Source organism: Stenella coeruleoalba (genome assembly GCF_951394435.1).
Source record: "Stenella coeruleoalba genome assembly, chromosome: X".
NCBI classification, from domain to species: Eukaryota; Metazoa; Chordata; class Mammalia; order Artiodactyla; family Delphinidae; genus Stenella; species Stenella coeruleoalba.
In genome coordinates, this window is record NC_137152.1 from 12,242,443 (window position 1) to 12,263,348 (window position 20,906).

Consider the following 20,906-nt stretch of genomic DNA (forward strand, 5'->3'; position numbering starts at 1 on the left):
AAGACAATTGAGAAATACTCCTGTAGTCTAATCTTTCACCCACAGCAAAAATCCCTTCTACAGCTAATCAACTAGAATTTACTTAGTCAGTTTAGTTTATTAACTCAAGGAAAATTTATTCAGCCCTTACATGTAGTGAACTGGTTAAACTTGCAGATTCATATCCTGATTTTTCACTTACTCAGTGTGTGAACATGTGAAGGGTTCTTAATCTCTGTGGGCCTTAGTTTCCCAATTTCCACCTGTATAAAATGGGAAAAATAAGAGTACCTGTTCTCATAGGTTTGTTTTGCGGAATAGATGAATATATATATATATATATATATATATATATATATATATATATATATATAGTACTAGAACAGCCCCTCATAAATGATAGTCATTCAGTAAATGTTAGTGAAGTTAACAACGATGCTGATGATATAATCCAGGCAGAAGGTGATGGTTTGATTCAAGGTAGTATCAGTGGGAATGGAGAAAATTATATGGATCTGGCAAATGTCTTCAGGACTTACAGACTGATGGACTGGGGAGAGCTGGTAAGGATGAGGGTGGGGACATCCTGCCAACCATTCTCTGAAATGGGGAACCTGTAGGAAAAGGATTTTGGGGGGGAGTGGGCCAAGGTGAGGGATTATGAGTTCAAGTTTGGCTACGTTGAGTCTCAGGTGATTCCAGGGTTTTCCAATAAAGCCATTCAGTTGGCTTTGGAGATAGAGACATGGATTTCAGAAGAGAGAGAGCTATGCTGGAAGTAAGGTCTCAATGTATAAATGGCAGTTAGAACAATGGGAGTCACTAATATAACAAAGGATACTGTGTAGAGTGACAATAGAGTAGACCCAAGACAGAGTCTAGTGGAGCATCAGTGAGCATCAGTGTGCATCAGATGTGAGAGAGACCACAAAGGAGGCTTAGAAGAGTGGCCAGAGGAGTCAGAGAGGTGGCAAGAGAGTATAATGTCAGAGAAACCAAAGAAAGAGATGATTTCAAAAAGCAGGATGTGGTCAACAGTGTCATGTAAGAGAAATTGCAAAGAACATTTATCCACAGTGACATTACAAAGATCAGTTTGGGTGGCTTGGTGGAGGCAGAAGCCCCACTAGATGGACTGACAGAGGAGTGAAGGCTATAGATGGCAGATCACAAGTGCATGCTGCTCTCTCAAAAAGTCAGACTTCAAAGAGGATGGGAGGAAGAGGCAGCAGCTTAGTGGAATGTGAGGCCGAGGAATTTTCCTTTATACATGTGATGGGAGAAACCTATGCATGATCACCAATGAGAAGATGAAGTTGTGTAAAGATAAAAATGAGAAAGCACATAATTAATGGAGGTGGGAAAGGAATCAAGAGCATCCATTGATGGGGCACATTCCAGATGCGGTTTGACACATGCTTGGTACCACGTTTTCTTTCTTGATCTAGACACTGTTTATTTATTATTGCTCTATAAATTGCATTTTGAGCTTTTTAAAAATTACACTATACAAACATTACTTATTGTGCTTATAAACAATTAAAACCCCCATGTCTTTCTCCAGGAGCTGCTTTTAAGTCAGTTCTCCTATGTTAAAAGCTAAGTATGGGTCTCTAGTTTCTTTTTGTTACTTTTGACTTATTATTCCAAGCTGCCATCCTATTGGATAGAATATGGACTCTGACATCCAACATATTTACTCTCTTTTCCAGTCAGTGCTGTCAGCTTAAATATTCACAAGCTTGTTGTGGCAGGCAGAATTCTAAGATTATTCCCATAGCTTCCACCTCCTGGAGTCCACACCTTGGGGTAATCCTCTCCTCTTAAGTATGGGTAAAACCTGCGACTTGCCTCAAACCAATAGAATATGGCAAAGGTGAATGAATTTTGCAGATATAATGAAAGTCCCTAAGCAGTTGTCTTTGAGTTCATCAAAAGGGAAAACATCCAGGGTGGGCTTGACCTAACCAGGGAAGCCGTATAAAAGAGGATCCAGATCTTTGCTGAAAGGAGAGACTTGAAGCAGGAGTGACTCTCCCCTGCTAGCCTTGAAGAAGGAAATGACCATGTTGTGAACAACCTATGAAAAGGGATGGCCTCTAGGAGTTGAGAGCCTCAGTCCTCCAATCGCAAGGACCTGAATTCTGCCAATAACCTGAATGAGCTTGGAAGAAGTTCCCTGAGTCTCAGAGGAGACAATTGTCCCTACCAACACCTTGATTGTAGAGGACCCAGCTAAGGACCCATGAAAGCTGTGGGATAGTAAATATATGTTGTTCTGAGCCACTAGGTTTGTGGTAATTTGTTATGCATAATGGAAAATGAATGCACTTGTCTTCAGCATTACCATCCATGTCTTGAGTAAGAGAGTTGGACTGCACAGGGAAAGAGCACCATCAATTGAGACCCCTTCCTCTACTCCTCACCTGTGGCTTCCACAGCATCCCTAATGCTCCTTGACTACCCAGATTAGTGAACTTTACTTGGTGAGAGGTAGAAAAATCACCATAGTGGGCCACATATCTACTTCTGAGTCAGAAGAAAATTGCCTCCATGAAAACAGAGGACACACTGAAAACCAGTACTGTTCGTGTTGTATACTATTGCAGTACTTATTAACGGCTTTGCTGATTCATTCTGTGACAAGCATCTGAATCAGACATTAGTGGATCATCTCTGTTGTTGTGAGAGAGCCGTTTGCCTCAGGATAAAGAATGTCTGTTAATATTCTGGGCACGCTTGAGACTCTTGACGAAGAGGCCAACCCTGACCTCTCATTAGTACTTTGTGGGTGTCAAGACCATCATTAAGATTCCACTTCCTTTAATGTGGCCACCTTGGATGTTTTCTGAATGACCTTTGTGGCTTAGGGAGGATTGCTTTTTCCAAATAATAGGCAAGAATGCAGAAAGTAATTGAGTTTGACATACTTTGTAGCATCTCATTGGATTGCTTTTCGAAGAGCTCTTAAAGAAAGGCTTTATTTAAATCAGAGCAAAGAGGAAGATTTGGCTGGAGGTGCTGATAATCTTCTGTGAGAGATTCAGTGACTAATGCTGCATGTCAACACCAGGTTTCCATGTAGACAGGTATTATGACATCAATGTGTGTAGACTCCCTAATGCTGAGGGAGGAAGGGAAGGCAAAGCCAGCCCACTCCACTGCAGAAAGTTAGTAGGAATATAGTGAGAATCCAGGAGGCTGAATGCATTCTGTGTTGTTGATAGACAAGTGAGCAGAAAACTTCAGTTTCTGGGATGATTTTGGATCTCAGAGATGTCCTCAGGCAACAGCTCTGGACCTGACCTAAAGCAGGCTTTCTGGCATTCTTCACTTTTGTTTTCTGACACTACTGACATTTGGGGCAGAAAAATTCTTTGTTGTGTGTGTGTGTGTGTGTGTGTGTGTGTGTGCGCGTGCGTGCGTGCACGCGCACGGGGTGGGGTGGGGGGTGGTGGTGGCAGGCGGCACTGTCCTGTGCATTGTAAGATGTTGAGCAGCATCTGTGGTCTCTATGTACTAGATGCGAGCATACTGAAGACACTATGAAAAATATAGAAAAGAATAAAAAAGTGGAAAATACTTGTGGCCCACATTACCCTGTGTACCAGTCACTGCTTCACATCTCCTTTCGGGCACATGGATGGATGGCATTTCCCCACCTGCTTGAAGTTAGGCACAGTCATGTAACTTGCACTAGCCAATGAAATGCGAGTGGAAGTTCATGTGTTACTGATGGGTAAAAAAGCATTTAATTGCCAGTGCCCAAATCCCCACCTTTCTTTTTTCTTTTTTCTTTTTTTTTTTTTTTGTGGTATGCGGGCCTCTCACTGTTGTGGCCTCTCCCGTTGCGGAGCACAGGCTCCAGACGCGCAGGCTCAGCGGCCATGGCTCACGGGCCCAGCCGCTCCGCGGCATGTGGGATCCTCCCAGACCAGGGCACAAACCTGTGTCCCCTACATCGGCAGGCAGACTCTCAACCACTGCACCACCAGGGAAGCCCCCCACCTTTCTTGACCCCTGCATCAGTGATTGTGGGAACCCATGCTGATATGGCCATGTAAAGAACAGAGGACAGCCATCTAAGAGACTCACCTAGAACCAGCGACAGAACCTGCATGACCAAGAATAAACCTTTGCTGTTTAAAGCCCTTGAAACAGTAAAGTTATGTGTTACTATAGCAACACCCAGCCTATTCTATCTGAAACAATATCTATAATTCCACAACCTAGAGATAATTTTTATGTATATTAAAACATTTTATTCGAGGCTATTTTAAGTGTATGATTTTATATAGTTGGAGTCGTAATGTTTTATATTTTAACTTTCACCTCTAAACACGTTATGAAAAGACATTTCTTTGCATTCTAATGCCTTCAGCACATCACATTGTTTTTTCTTCTTAGCACTTACCACTTTGTGAAATTATCTTTATTCGTTTGCCTATTTACTTGGCTTTTGCTATTTTTCTCCTTTGCAATGTAGGTTCCATGAAGGCAGGAATCTTTTTTATCTCCTTCACTTTTGTTTTTCCCAGTATCTGAGAAATGGTTGGCACATAACAGGTGCTTAATAAATATTTGTTGAAAAAATAAGGAATGAATATTCCCTATAAATCTATGTAAGTTATCTAACAATTTCCATTGGCTGGACATTTTCATTGTTTTCATTTTTTCCCTTTGAAGACCATAGTTTTACAGAAATCTTTTTTTCTCTCTGATTACTTAGTGGAAATTTCTAGAAGTGGGACTAATTACTACCTCAAAAGACCTGAATAATTTTAAAATTCCTGATTCTTATTGACCAACTACCCCTCAAAAAGCTGTATCAATATTCACTCCCAACACTACGTGAGAGTAATAAGTGAATGTTTATTAGAGTCTGCATATTTTTTAAGAAGTCAGGAATACATTTTATAAATCATCACTCATAATCTTTTCAACTTTTTGCATTCTTATTTGAATATGGATTTGTCTAATGACCTGGGAATTCACATCTTCTACTACAAAAATAATAATAAATAATAATAATAATAAAGTCACGTTGAAAATCCAGGAGGAAGTGGGCAACTTTTGCTTCCCGTTCTGATTTTTTGCTGTCTCTTTCCTAAAACCCACTCTCCTACTGGGACCATCCCTACAATTTCCAATCTAATTTCAACCTTCTAATTTCTCTTCTAATAAGAGAAATGTGATCAAGAGCATGGTTGCTCAAGAGTTGTTACCACGCAAAAAACCAGGGGATTTAATTGTCATTGAACCTATTAGTTTCTGCCAATAATTGGGAAGAGTCTCAGTTATCAACAAATAAAATATTTAATGGAAAGAAGGCTGTTAAAAAACTGGAAAGCAAGATCTGAAATTTCATCAATTTGCCCATGGACGTTCAGTTAATTATTTTCTATGAGAGGTAATTTTAAATTCTTCAAATTCTTGTACATGTTCAAAAGGATACTGCTCTAGAAGAGGATGAAGCACCATGTTCTAACTGAGGAAAACAGCCTGGCTAAACTAGCAAATGGAAGTAAGAGGTCAAATCCATTTACAGAACTTAGTTTCCTGCTGTACATTCTGTGTTGCCCAAACTTCCTGATAGTAATGAAATTATCTTCAAGTGAAAGATGAAGGCTTGGGAGAGAAATTGAGCACGGAAAATCAATACTACGTTTCAGTGGTTCCTGACCAGAATATTAAGCTCCTTTTTATAGCACAGAGAGAGACAGATCTATGTGACTCAGTCCTGTCTCCCTGGTTGGTAGGCAACATCTCAAACAATATTAGATTCTGGTTTCTTTAAAAACTATAAAAATCATTCAAGTCTGAGTGGTTAGCTATATTTTTTCAATGGTGTCAATACTGACTTGAGATTTTCCTCTTTAATTGAGTTGGCATTTTAATTAGGTATTAACTTTCTCCGTGAAAATGAAGATGAAAGGAATTATTTGGGCTGCAACCTTTTAAAAGAACACTTGTCAATAACATCAGAGAATGCTGACAGTGTGTCAGAAGTGATCCCCTTATCTTTTCTCACAGGGTGTGCTTTGAATCTGATGTTGTTAAATATAAAAGAGAAATTAATGTAGTATAATTTGGAAAAGGTTTTATCTCAGTCAATCTTTTTTAGATTAATTATTTTATTTATTTATTTATTTATTTTTGGCTGTGTTGGGTCTTCATTGCGGTGTGCGGGCTTCTCATTGCGGCGGCTTCTCTTGCTGCGGAGCACGGGCTATAGGTGTGCGGGCTTCAGTAGTTGTGGCACACAGGCTCAGTAGTAGTAGCTCATGGGCTGTAGAGCACAGGCTCAGTAGTTGTGGCGATGGGCTTAGTTGCTCCACGGCATGTGAGATCTTCCCAGACCAGGGATCAAACCTGTAAACACAGCCATATATTTTTATATGCTTATGTATTATCTGAGGCTGCTTTTGTGCTATAATGAGAGTTGAGTAGTTTTGACAGAGACTGTATGGCCCTTTACAGAAAACCGTTTACTGATCCCTGTTCTAGAGCCACATCTTTGTATTTGGCACATGTTTGAATCAGAAGAGAATAAATAGTCTTATAAAAATATCTACTTATGGAGCATATGCTATGCAAGGAAGGTGCTTGTTGACATGGAAGTAAAAATGTGTAGAATGTTAAGAAAGTTGAGAAAAGAAACTCAGAATGTTATTAGAGGCCTCTAAAGAGATGGAAATAAAAATGATACTGAGTTCTCAAGCTGGAATTGATTAACACTACCAAAATGCCTATGAAGATGCATGTATCAGAAGAATCAGTATAATCCAGTTAAAGAAATTAAACAGTTATTATGTAGTAGACATTGTGCCAAGCCACAGAAGTTACCAAATGGATGACTCATGAGCCTACCACATGAAGAACTAAGAAATATTTTTGTTGGGTTTCATTCTTCAGAGCTGTTACTGGCTAGAGCGCTGATCAGTTACATCATTGAACTGGTACATTGTGCAAAGGCAGGAAAAATTACTGAAATTGAACTCCTCATATTTCCCTTCAAACCTATTTCTCTTCTTGTACTCTCAGTTTTGGGAGACATATTACCACCCAACTGACCAACTTGATTGTCAGCTTTTCTGCTTTCTCTCTGAAATACTAGAATTTGTTTCCCACTTTACCTGACTCACTGAGGTACCACCTCCTCCCCGAAGATTTCTTTTTTTTTTTAAGTTAATCTTTTCTTAAAATTTTTATTGGAGTATAGGTGCTTTACAGTATTGTGTTAGTTTCTACTGTACAGCAAAGTGAATCAGCTATACGTACACATATATCCCCTCCTTTCTGGATTTCCTTCCCATTTAGGTCACCACAGAGCATTGAGTAGAGTTCCCTGTGCTATACAGCAGGTTCTCATTAGTTATCTGTTTTACACACAGTATCAATAGTGTATATATGTTAATCCCAATCTCCCAATTCATCCCACCACCACCCTTTCCCCCTTGGTATCTACGTTTGTTCTCTACGTCTGTGTCTCTATTTCTGCTTTGTGAATAAAATTGTCTATACCAATTTTTTCAGGTTCCACTTATATGTGTTAATATATGATATTTGTTTTTCTCTTTCTGACTAACTTCACTCTGTATGACAGTCTCTAGGTCCATCCACGTCTCTACAAATGACCTAATTTCGTTCCTTTTTATGTCTGAGTAATATTCTGTTGTATATATGTACCACATCTTCTTTATCTATTCCTCTGTTGATGGACATTTAGGTTGTTTCCATCTCCTGGCTATTGTAAATAGTGTTGCTTTGAACATTGGGGTGCATGTGTCTACTAGAATTACGGTTTTCTCTGGGTATATGCCCAGTAGTGGGATTGTTGGGTCACATGTTAGTTCTATTTTAGTTTTTTTAAGGAACCTCCATACTGTCCTCCATAGTGACTGTATCAATTTACATTCCCCCTAACAGTTCAAAAGGGTTCCCTTTTCTCCACACCCTCTCCAGCATTTATTGTTTGTATATTTTGTGATGATGGCCATTCTGACTGGTGTGAGGTGATACCTCACTGTAGTTTTGATTTGCATTTCTCTAATAATTAGTGATGTTGAGCATTTCTTTCATGTGTTTGTTGGCCATCTGTGTGTCTTCTTTGGAAAAATGTCTATTTAGGTCTTCCACCCATTTTTTGATTGGGTTGTTTGTTTTTTTCATATTGAGCTGCATGAGCTGTTTGTATATTTTGGAGATTAATCCTTTGTCTGTTGATTCGTTTGCAAATATTTTCTCCCACTCTGAGGTTTGTCTTTTTGTCTTGTTTATGGTTTCCTTTGATGTGCAAAAGTTTTAAGTTTAATTAGGTCCCATTTGTTTATTTTTGTTTTTATTCTCATTACTATAGGAGATGGGTCAAAAAAGATCTTGCTGCAATTTATGTCAAAGAGTGTTCTGCCTATGTTTTCCTCTAAGAGTTTTATAGTGTCTGGCCTTACATTTAGGTCTTTAATCCATTTTGAGTTTATTTTTGTGTATGATGTTAGGGAGTATTCTAATTTCATTCTTTTACATGTAGTTGTCCAGTTTTCCCAGCACCACTTATTGAAGAGACTGTCTTTTCTCCATTGTATATTCTTGCCTCCTTTATCAAAGATAAGGTGACCGTATATGCGTGGGTTTATCTCTGGGCTTTATATCCTGTTCCATTGATCTATATTTCTGTTTTTGTGCCCGTACCATACTGTCATGATGACTGTAGGCCTGTAGTATAGTCTGAAGTCAGGGAGCCTGATTCCTCCAGCTCCGGTTTTCTTTTCTTTTGCCTCAAGATTGCTTTTGCTATTCAAGGTCTTTGTGTTTCCATACAAATTGTAAAAAGTTTTTGTTCTAGTTCTGTGAAAAATGACATTGGTAATTTGATAGGGATTGTATTGAATCTGTAGATTGCTTTGGGTAGTATAGTCATTTTCACAATCTTGATTCTTCAGAAGATTCTTTGACCCTGTCTCTTCTTCTGTCCACACCAGCGTCAGTCTGGGTTATGTATCTGCCATGTATGTTCCCATAGATCCCAGTACATACTTCTCATGACAGGGCCCTTGCCACTGTGTTTTAATGGTTTCTCTACCTGGAAGGAGGCCATTTTCACATTACATAAAACTAGGAAATGGAATATGTGGACGTGGGTAAATGGATGTGATCAGAATTAGTGAACCCAGGTTTTCTATCTGCCCCAGGGTCATTGCATGAGTATATACACATTCACTTATTAATTAATTAAATCTGCTAATAATTATTAAGCATTCTCTTCATGCTGAACGTTTTATATTTAACAGTGGGAGATATAGCAGTGAACAAGGCAGAAGAAGTCCATGTCCTCATTCTAGTGAGGGCAGACAATGAAGGTTTTAAAGCCAACCTCACCACCACCACTGCAGTTTTTTGGTTTTTTAAAATCAATTTATTTATTTATTTATTCATTTATTATTTTATGTTTGGCTGTGTAGGGTCTTCGTTGCTGTGCATGGGCTTTCTCTAGTTGTGGCAAGCGGGGGCTACTCTTTGTTGCGGTGCACAGGCTTCTCATTGTGCTGGCTTCTCTTGTTGTGGAGCACGGGCGCCAGGCTCGTGGGCTTCAGTAGCTGTGGTTCACAGACTCAGTAGTTGTGGTGCACAGGCTTAGTTGCTCCACGGCATGTGGGATCTTCCCAGACCAGGGCTCGAACCCATGTCCCCCTGCATTGGCAGGCGGATTCTCAACCACTGCACCACCAGGGAAGTCTCCACCACTGCAGTTTTGAAGATAAAAGAAAACTGAGACCTATTATCTACTTTAAACTCTTACTGGCACCATTAAACTTTTATTCATGTTAGAAAACATTGTAAATAGGTAGACTTTTCTAAGCTGTCACATAATTAATAAACTTTACAATCAAGAATATAGTAATATTAGAAATTCATGAGAAGTTAAACAACCGTAAATATATAAGATGAGGTAGTGACAAGTGTTATAAAGTAAAAAAGGCAAGAAGAGATGGGTGGCTGTTCTTGGTAAGATGGTCAGGAACAGCATCTTTGAAGGCATGGTGCTGGGCACTTGCAGAGACCAGGATGAAGACAGCGGTGGGTGTGGGGTGGCCAGAGCAGAATGAGAGAAAGTCAGAGAGAAAGGCATGGGCCAAATTATGTAAAACTGTTCAGCCTTGGGAAGGAGTTTGAATTTTATTCTGAGTATGACAGGGAAAGCCATTGGAGGGTTATGAGTAGGAGAGTGACATGGTTTGATTTGGTTTTACAAAGTTCTCAAAGGTCGCTCTGTGGAGAACAGACAAGGGGGCTGTAGGAAGAGAAAGTGCAAAACCAGTTAGGAGGCTCTGGAGTTGGGGCAGAGTTGATGGACTTGGACAATATTATTGGCAGTGGCAGCAGTGAGAAGTGGTCAGTCATGGGATCTGCTTTGAAGGTAGAGCTGCCATGACTTGAAGAATTGATTGTGGGGATGAGGAAAACAGAGGGGCCAATCATGGACGACTCCAAGGGTTTGACTTGAACAACTGGATGTTAGAAGTGGTTAATTATCCAGACACACACACACCCCATGTGTGTCATAGAGCCAACTGAATTAAATGAAACTATGTATTAAAGAATTTAAGTACTATTATACATAAATTCTTCAGTAAAGGTAAAAATTTCCTCAAGCCACTTGGCTTTTATTTTATGAAATAAAAGTATCTAAAGAAAAAGTTGGTCCTTAGACCTTTATTTTAATTTTTTTTAACATCTTTATTGGAGTATAATTACTTTACAATGGTGTGTTAGTTTCTGCTTTATAACAAAGTGAATCAATCATACATATACATATGTTCCCATATCTCTTCCCTCTTGCGTCTCCCTCCCTCCCACCCTCCCTATCCCACCCCTCTAGGTGGTCACAAACCACCTAGCTGAAATAAAAGGAATCCAAATCGGAAAAGAAGAAGTAAAGCTGTCACTGTTTGCAGATGACATGATACTATACATAGAGAATCCTAAAGATGCTACCAGAAAACTACTAGAGCTAATCAATGAATTTGGTAAAGTAGCAGGATACAAAATTAATGCACAGAAATCTCTGGCATTCTTATACACTAGTGATGAAAAATCTGGAAGTGAAATTAAGAAAACACTCCCATTTACCACTGCAACAAAAAGAATAAAATATCTAGGAATAAACCTACCTAAGGAGACAAAAGACCTGTATACAGAAAATTATAAGACACTGATGAAAGAAATTAAAGATGATACAAATAGATGGAGAGATATACCGTGTTCTTGGATTGGAAGAATCAACATTGTGAAAATGACTCTACTACGCAAAGCAATCTACAGATTCAATGCAATCCCTATCAAACTACCACTGGCATTTTTCACAGAACTAGAACAAAAGATTTCACAATTTGTATGGAAACACAAAAGACCCTGAATAGCCAAAGCAATCTTGAGAACGAGAAATGGAGCTGGAGGAATCAGGCTCCCTGACTTCAGACTATACTACAAACTACAGTAATCAAGACAGTATGGTACTGGCACAAAAATAGAAATACAGATCAATGGAACAGGATAGAAAGCCCAGTGATAAACCCACACACATATGGTCACCTTATCTTTGATAAAGGAGGCAAGAATATACAATGGAGAAAAGACAGCCTCTTCAATAAGTGGTGCTGGGAAAACTGGACAGGTACATGTAAAAGTATGAAATTAGAACACTCCCTAACACCATACACAAAAATAAACTCAAAATGGATTAAAGACCTAAATGTAAGGCCAGACACTATCAAACTCTTAGAGGAAAACATAGGCAGAACACTCTATGACATAAATCACAGCAAGATCCTTTTTGACCCACCTCCTAGAGAAATGGAAATAAAAACAAAAATAAACAAAAAGTGGGACCTTTATTTTAATTTAATTTAAACTTTTTCTATCATAGGTGAAGGAATGGAGACCCAGAGAGAGGTTCAGAGGATCATTCTAGGTCGCAGTGTCAGTGTATGCCAGAACAGGCAGTAGAACCCCCTTCTTGTATTTCCTTAACAAATTTGGGCATAAATCACCTTGCTTTTTATAAAAGCACTATTTTCTTCTGTGTCTATTTAAAATAATAATTGAAACAGCATGAGAAATCAACTCTTGGTAATTGTTTTAAAGTAGTCACTTAAGAGTTTAAATTTTTTCTCAGGACATATACACATACTCTTTAAAAAAGATGTCCATAGCTCCAGGCCTGCTGAGGTTACACATTCAATTTCACTTCCCCTCAAAAAAAAAAAAAGGAAAATTTGATCAGTCCTACTTTGTTTAAATTCTACTTACTCTTCTACTTTTAGTTATTCTATATGGAAATAATCTACTGAATTACTTTAAAATTGTATATATAAACTTTTCTTCTATAAAATACTTCTAACGTTAAGTTTATCATCTTCAGCACACTGATGGAACAAAATGTACCTGAATATATTAGGTTTATTTCCTCAGAAATGAGAGAAAGAAGGAAGTTTAAAATATGAGGATTTTTAATTTTTTTTGCTATCTTGAGCATAATGTAGTCTTCTTAATAATTCTCTTCCTTATCACTCAGCACATCTTGTCATACTGAACAGTCTTTTATGGTATTTTTCTTCTCATGAATTTCTAATATTACTGTATTTTTTAATGTGAAGTTTATTAATTGTATAAAAGTTTAGAAAAGTCTACCGTGGACGTCAGCGTCATGGCAGTGTGAGATGCTCTCTTTGTCTCTCCCCTTCAATCTACAACTAGTAAAACATCCATAACTCAACAAAGGTTCCTTTGCCCAACACACTAGGACACTGGAGAGATCCACACATCTTTACCTTTGAAGGTGGGTGGATTGGAATACATAGAGGAGATAGAACTGGGGGAACAGGGGAGGCAGTGCCTGCAGTCCTGCTGCCGCTGCCCCCTCCCGACCCCCTCCCTCCCCACCAGCTATTGTGGCTGAGCCTGCAGCTCCAGAGAACCTGGTAGCAGCAACAGAGGCACACATGACTTCAGCCTCCTGTCCATAGTGGCACCTGAAGTCACAGGGAACTGGGCAGCAACAGTGGTAGGGCCCATGAACCAGGCAAACCCAGAAATAGTGGAGGTGCCTGCCATCCTAGTGCCCCCAGCAGTGATGCCAGTGGCAGCAGTGACACCAGCAGCAGCAAAGTACCAGTGACCCTGGAGGAATAAGCAACAATGATGAGGATGGTGGAGGGTGAAAAGTGCAAAGTCTCAAATACAGCCAGAGGTGGTTCAGGTAAGATAAACCAAAAAACTTGTGCTATAGCACCATCTTCTGAAAAACAAAAGAAAGGCCTCTAATTACCAACCTGTTGAATTATTAGAATCAAAGTAAACAAAGCTTTGCCTAAATAAGAAAGGTGTTCACTACTTCAAATGTGCCAGCAAAGAAAGAACTCATCAAGCACCATGACAAACCACAGTAACATGGTTTCACAAAAAGAAAATGACAGTTTTCCAGAAACCAAACTTAAAGTCACAGAAGATTGTCATCTAACTGATGGAGAATTCAAAGTTGCTGTCATGAAGAAACTTAGCGAGCTACCAGCAAGCTCAGAAAGGCAATTTAGTTTGCTCAAGCGTAAAATTAATGAACAGAAGAAATACTTTACCAAAGAGATCGAAACTCTAAAGGCAACTGGACAGAAATTCTGGAGCTAAAGAACTCAATAAATGCAGTGAAGAATGCATTATATAGATATAATATAGAGCAGACCATATGGAAGAGAGAATTAGCAAGCTCAAAGATAGAAGTTTAGAAATGACTCAGGTGGAAGGTGAGAGAGAACTAAGACTTTAAAAAAATTTATTTATTTATTTATTTATTTATTTATTTATTTTTTGCGGTGTGCGGGCCTCTCACTGTTGTGGCCTCTCCCGTTGCGGAGCACAGGCTCCGGACACGCAAGCTCAGCGGCCATGGCTCACGGGCCTAGCCACTCCACGGCATGTGGGATCTTCCCAGACCAGGGCACGAACCCGTGTCCCCTGCATCGGCAGGCGGACTCTCAACTACTGTGCCACCAGGGAAACCCTAAGACTTTTTTTAAATCAAGAAGCTCTACAAAAACTATCTGACTCTATTAGGAAAGGCAACATAAGGATAATAGGTATCCCACAAGGAGTAGAGAGGGACAAGACAGCAGAGACCTTATTTAAATAAATAATAGCTGAGAACTTCCCAAACCTGGAAAGGAATTGGATAAACAAATCCAAGCTTGTAGAACACCTCTCCATGCAAAAAGCCCTTCTCCAAGACACATTATATTAAAACTGTAAAAATCAATGATAAAGAAAGAATTTTAAAGGCAGCCAGAAAAAAAGACTGTAACCTACAAACGTACCCCCATTAGGTTATCAGCAGATTTCTCATCAGAAACTCTACAGGCCAGGATAGAGTGGAGTAACATGCTCAAAATATTAAAAGATAAAAATTGTCAACCAAGAATACTCTATCCTGCAAAGTTATCTTGCATATATGAAGGAGAAATAAAAGTTTTCTGGACAAACAAAAGCTGGGGGAATTCATCACCACTAGACCTGCCTTACAGGAAATGTTGAAAGGAACTCTTTTACCTAAAACAAAAAGGCAAAAGTATACAAAACTTTTAGTAAGATGACAAATAGACGGACAGGATCAGAAAATTGCAACTATATATCAGAATAGGTTGAAGCGGGGGGACCTTAAAAATAACTATAGCTACTTCAGTTTGGTGACATACAACATGAAACGGGATAACTTGTGACAACAAAAACATAAAATGGAAAGAGGAGAAGGATGGAACCTGTATATGCAAATGAAGATAAGATGCTATCAGCAGAAAAGGGACTATTTTATCTATGCGAGATTTTATACAAACCTCATGGTAACCACAAAACAAAAATCTAGGGCAGTGACATGAAACATTAAAAAAGAGGAAACTGAGAAAGACACCATAGAATACCACCAAACTAAAATGGCAGCCAGAAACACAAGGAAAAAGCAACAGTGGGGATATAGAGCAATCAGAAAACAAAAGATAAAATGGTGGTACTAAGTCCTCATATATCAATAATCACCTTAAATATAACTGGATTGAATTCACCAATCAAAAGACACAGAGTGTCTGGATGGATTAAAAAACAAGATCCAACTATATGCTGTCTCCAAGAGATTCATCTCAGCTCTAAAGACACACATAGCCTTGAAGTAAAGGAATGGAAGATGATACTGCAAGCAAATGGCAGCCAAAAGAAGTGGTTGTAGTCATACTCATATCAGACAAAATAGACATCAAGCCAGAAAAGATGGATATTATATAATGATAAAAGGTACAATCCATCAAGAAGATATAACATTTATTAATATATATGTACCTAACACAGGAGCACTAAAATATATAAAGCAACTATTAACAGACCTAAGGGGGAAAAGTTGGCAGCAGCACAGCAGTAGAGGACTTTAACACCCCACTTACATCAGTGGGTAGATTAGCCAGACAGAAAGTCAACGAGGAAACACTGGCCTTAAATAAAACATTAGATCAGAATCACTTAATAGATTTATACAGAACATTTCATCCAAAAGCAGTAGAATACACATTCTTTTTAAATATATATGGAACATTGTCAAGGATAGACCATATGTTGAGACACAAAACAAGTCTCAATAAATTTAAGAAGATTGAAATCATATCATGTATCTTTTCTGATCACAGAAGTATGAAACTAGAAATCAACTACAAGAAGAAAGCTAGAAAAATCACAAATATGTGGAGACTAAGCAATGTGCTACTGAACAATTATTGAGTCAATGAAGAAATCTAAGTATAAATAAAAAAATAGCTGAAGACAAGTGAAAATGAAAATACAACATGTCAAAATATATGGGATGCAGCAAAAGTAGTAATAAGAGGGAAGTTTATAGCAATACAGGCGCACTTCAAGAAATAAGAAAAATCTCAAATAAACAGTTTAACCTTATACCTAAAGGAACTAGAAAAAGAACAAACAAAGCCTGAAGTCAGTAAAAGAAAGGAAATAATAAAAATTAGAGTGGAAATAAATGAAATAGAGACTAAAAAGACAGTAGGAGAAATCAATGAAATGAAGAGCTGGTTCTCTGAAAAGATGAACAAAATTGAAAAACCTTTAGCTTGACTCACTAAGAAAAAAAGAGAGAATGCTCAGATAAACAAAATCAGAAATGAAAGAGGAGAAGTTACAATGAATACCACAGAAATACAAAGGCTTATCAGAAAATTCTGTGAACAGCTATATACCAACAAACTGGACAACCTAGAAGAAATGGATAAATTCTAGAATCATAAAACTTTCCAAGACTGAATCATGAAGAAATTGACTGATCTGAGTAGACTGGTTAATAGTAAGGAGATTGAAACAGTAATCAAAAACCTTCCCCAAAACAAAAGTCCAGGACCAGACAGCTTCACTGGTGAATTCTACCAAACATACAAACCCACTCTAGCATCCACAATTTCTCCCGAATTAGAACTTTCTCAACCCTATGTTTCTATTTATTCCTCATTCCTGGCATTTTTGTTGTTAAGAGCTGCCCTGTATGTGCTGTCTTCACCTCCTTACCTCCCAAACTGGCTTCCAAACCCACCACCTCACTGGAACTGCTATTGTCAGTGTTGCCATTGGTCGCAATTTGTGAAATCTACTCATCATTGTTTGGTCTTCATTTGACTAGATCGCTCACTGGCATTTTAGAGTTGAATACTTCTCTATCCTGGAAATATTTTCTCTTTTGGCTTCTATGAACTGACTGCCGTGATTCTCAAAATGTAGTCCCTGGCCCAGCAGCAGTAGCATCATTTGGGAACTTGTTAGAAATGAAAATTCTTGAACCTTAACCCAGATCAACTGAATCAGAAACTCTGGGGGTGGGGCCCAGCAATCTGTGTTTTAACCACCTCTCTAGGTGATTCTTATTCAAGGTGAAGTTTGAGAAGCACTGCTCTCTTGATTTTCTTCCTACCTCTATTATAGTTTCTTCTCAGTTATTTTTATTTTTTTGACCTGTCTGTTAGGTTTTGCTGCATAACAGTACACCCCCAAAACTTAGCTACTTAAAAAACCACCACCATTTAACTCATAAATAGATTTCCCAATTGCTTTGTTTATTTTCTTAGGTTGGGCTCCCCGGAAGCAGGCTATGAGGGAAGAATTTGAGTATAAGTGGTTTATTTGGGAGAATCCCAGGAAGCACCAGTAGGGGCATAGGGAAATGAGATAGGAATGGAAGGAACCTAGTATGAGATGTGTTAATGAGCAGAGTATTCCTGTGCACAACTGGGCTCTATCTCTTGGGCTTTTAAAGCATTACGCCATCCAAGGGTGAAGAAATTGGGATATTTATCCACCAGCTCCCATTCTCCACTGGTTGAGGGCTGCTTCTCACAGCTATAACTCCCTTGAACTTCCCCACCTATCTGGTGTGAGAGCCTAGCTTGCTTTTGTGGATAGAGAAGGCCCTGAAGCAGGAAGTCCAGGTACTTCACGGAGAGACCAGCTGCATAGGATGACGATCAATGGGTGTGGGTGGGGTACCACAATATCTGCTTTAGGAATCCCTGTTTGGGGCTCAGCTGGTCTCAGACCTTGGGAGGCTTCCCTTGACATACTGAGGCAGAATTAGGGTCTCTCTTCTCTGCCTCCTCGTCCTCTTAAGTGCATTTCACTAAGTTCCTGCGCCCTTGTCTGCTCCCTGGGATTTATCAGTCCCTCAAAATTAAGGATGGGATTCAGAACACACTACCACAACATATGGCACCTTGGCATATTTAATAAGCTGAAGGAATCTGAGAAATGGCAGGTGCAAGAAGGACTCTCTTACCTTCCCCTTCTACTCTGAGGCAGGTCATAAGACGCTCAAGTGAGAGGTGCCTTCCCATTACCTGAAGGTGTTGCAGGAAGGGGGACCCCTTCCAGGGCCCGAGAGTGGGCTCTTGTCTAACACTCGGAAATGAATTGAAAGAGCAAGAGACTTTATTGGGAAGGGGCTCCCGGGTGCAGAGCAGGAGGGCAAGAGAACCCAGGAGGACTGCTCTGCCACGTGGCTCGCAGTCTCTGGTTTTATGGTGATGAGATTAGTTTCCGGGTTGTCTCTGGCCAGTCATTCTGACTCAGGGTCCTTCCTGGTGGCACATGCATCACTCAGCCAAGATGGATTCCAGCAAGAAGGATTCTGGGAGGTTGGTAGGACAGATGGACTGGCATCTCCTCTCTCCTTTTGACCTTCTCCGAATTCTTCCGGTTGGTGGTACCTTGTTAGTTCTGCATTCCTTACCAGGACCTCCTGTTTAAGATAACTCATGCAAGTGGTTACTATGGTGCCTGGCCAGGGCTGGTGGTTTCAGTCAGTGTTTCCCCTAATAAAGGAAAGGGGCAACCTTATCTGTGAAGATGGAGGGATACCAAAAGGAATCTGAACAAAGAGGCCTTGCTAAGTTTCCCCCAGCGGACTACCCTTAGCTCATATACATTTGTCCCATCACATTTTCCCACAACTTTCCACTCTTCATCAAACCTAGTATAGAAACACTCAAGTTTAACCATTTCTTCTGGTCTTCATTTCCTTATGAAGGCTCTCGTGTCCTGTAAAACTTCCATTCAACAAATTTGTATGCTTTTCTCTTGTTAACCTGCTTTTTGTCAGTTCAATTTACAGGGTCCCAGCCAGAGAACCTAGGAGGATAGTAGGAAAAATAATTTTTCCTCCTCTACAGTAGATTACATATACACATTTTTTCACCCTTTATTCCTATCTCACAGAGATGACACTTAATATATGTTGATTGGATGTGTGAGTGGGTGCCTTATCTTTTTATCCCTTAAAAGAACTCACACAGAGGAAACAAAAAAGTATGCATTGAGTTGTATTAAAGAGGCCTTGTGATGGATGTGAGTATAAATTGGACCATTATTAACTTTGAACTAATTCTACTATGTCAGAAACAATGTCTGAAATATTTTAAAATCCCTTTAAAAATAGCCTTAGTTGAAAAATTACATAAAATGAATAGACCTAAAACTTGACTCTTACTCAAGTTTTCAGAAAAACAAATACTTTACTTTCCATATTCTGTCCTTGTCACAGAAAAGCAATATTTTATTAGATTTTCCTTTTTCAATGTTGTGTGATTAGTTGTGTGATTACTTAGTGATTGTGTGATTGTGTGATTACTTAGTTGTGTGATTTATTGAATAAATTTTTTATGTAGTTGCCTTATGAAAAAAGTCGTGAGAAAGTTTAAATATAAATAAAGCATTGGTATTTTTTTTGGAAATTTTATAATTCAAGCTAATTGAAAATCACATAAAGCTCTATCTATCATGTCATCTTCTTTATTTCAAAACATTTTTTTTGTGGTCTTCTGACAGTAATTCTTTTTAGTTCAGTTCTCTTATTTTTAATGAGGCATATTTTGTGGATTGGGAGGAACTCCAGTAGTGTACTTAACTTTGAAGGAATATGAAATCAGTTTCATGCTGAAGGAGTTATGTTGAGTAGAAAATAAAATTCTCCATGGATAAGCAGACATTCTTCATGGAAAAGGGTAACATTCTACATTCTTCCATTTTAAAAGTGGAAAATGGGCTGTTATTTGTATTTAGATACTGCTCTCTCCAATGAAAAGAATGCCAGGCTGGATGACAGAAGATCTGTGTTCTGATCCTGGCCTTTTTCCTTGCAAGCCTTGGGAAGTGTCTGGACACAGAATTCTCTTTCTCTCCTACAATGTGAGAGGTTGAAAGAAAGGTCTCAATCAGTGTTAAAAATTTGCAGTTCTGTACTTCTGCACCATCACCGCAGCTCTGACACCTGTGTGAAAATACTAAGCTTTATTACATTTTTACTAATACCCTCAGCTTTCCTCTTTAAAAAATTGAAGTTTGGTTGTGTTGTAAATAAATGACATCACTAGATAAATGATTTCATATCACTGTTGACAGTAGTTGAATGTGGCTTGCCCTCAGGAACAACCATTCTTTGATAACATGGAGGATAGAAGATGTATAAGGACTCAGGTGGCTACTGTTCTCATCTGCCCGTGATCCTCTCATATTCCCCCTGGGTCAGCATTCTTTTCTCTCAGGGGAATTAACACCCCCTCCATGTCCATGTATTCTAGTGGGATTTTTTATCACGGTTTCTTGTCCCCTTGCCACAGCAATGAGCATTTGACACAGTGGCTACAATAATTGGTCCAGGGGATAGACATGTGACCCAAGCTAAGCCAATTAGAGTTTTCTGTAGAATTTTCTAGATTCAAAGTGTATGTGCATGGGGGATGACTCTTTCTCTTGGATTTTGTATTGGGACGTATGCCAGAAACTGTTGAAAGGTGTTTAACTTACCATATATAGCAAGGTTGCTTCTAGTAGGAGAGAATGAGGCCAGTACACAAACAGAAGCAGAGATCAGTGGAGATGAGGGATAGATGGAAAACCAGAGGGCATTGAGTTCCTCATTCTACTCCCTGACTCTAGACTTCTTCCATCCTCTTCCCATTTGCCTCTTGGGACATCTTCCTTCTCATTTTATCATCTCTGGTTCTTTGACTCTGTAACTCCCAATGTTACCAAGTCCAAGCTCGCTCTGCTCACCTCAGATAGGCCAATGACTCGGAGAGGAGGTGTTCAAGAAAGGAAGATGTCTTTATCCAGAAACAGACCAAGAAGATGGCAGACTAGTGTCTCTGAAAAACCATCTTATCAGGGTTTGGATGCCAGTTTCTTTTATAGTACAGAGAGAGAGGGAGGAGATGAGGAAGTAAAGTAAAAAGGCCTTAAATTTTGCAAATATCCCCTGGAATAGCCAGCCTCAGGGAGGGGATGTGTTAATTTCTTCCTTCTTGGAGACATCCACAGGTGGGAGGGGTCAGACTGTCTCCCTG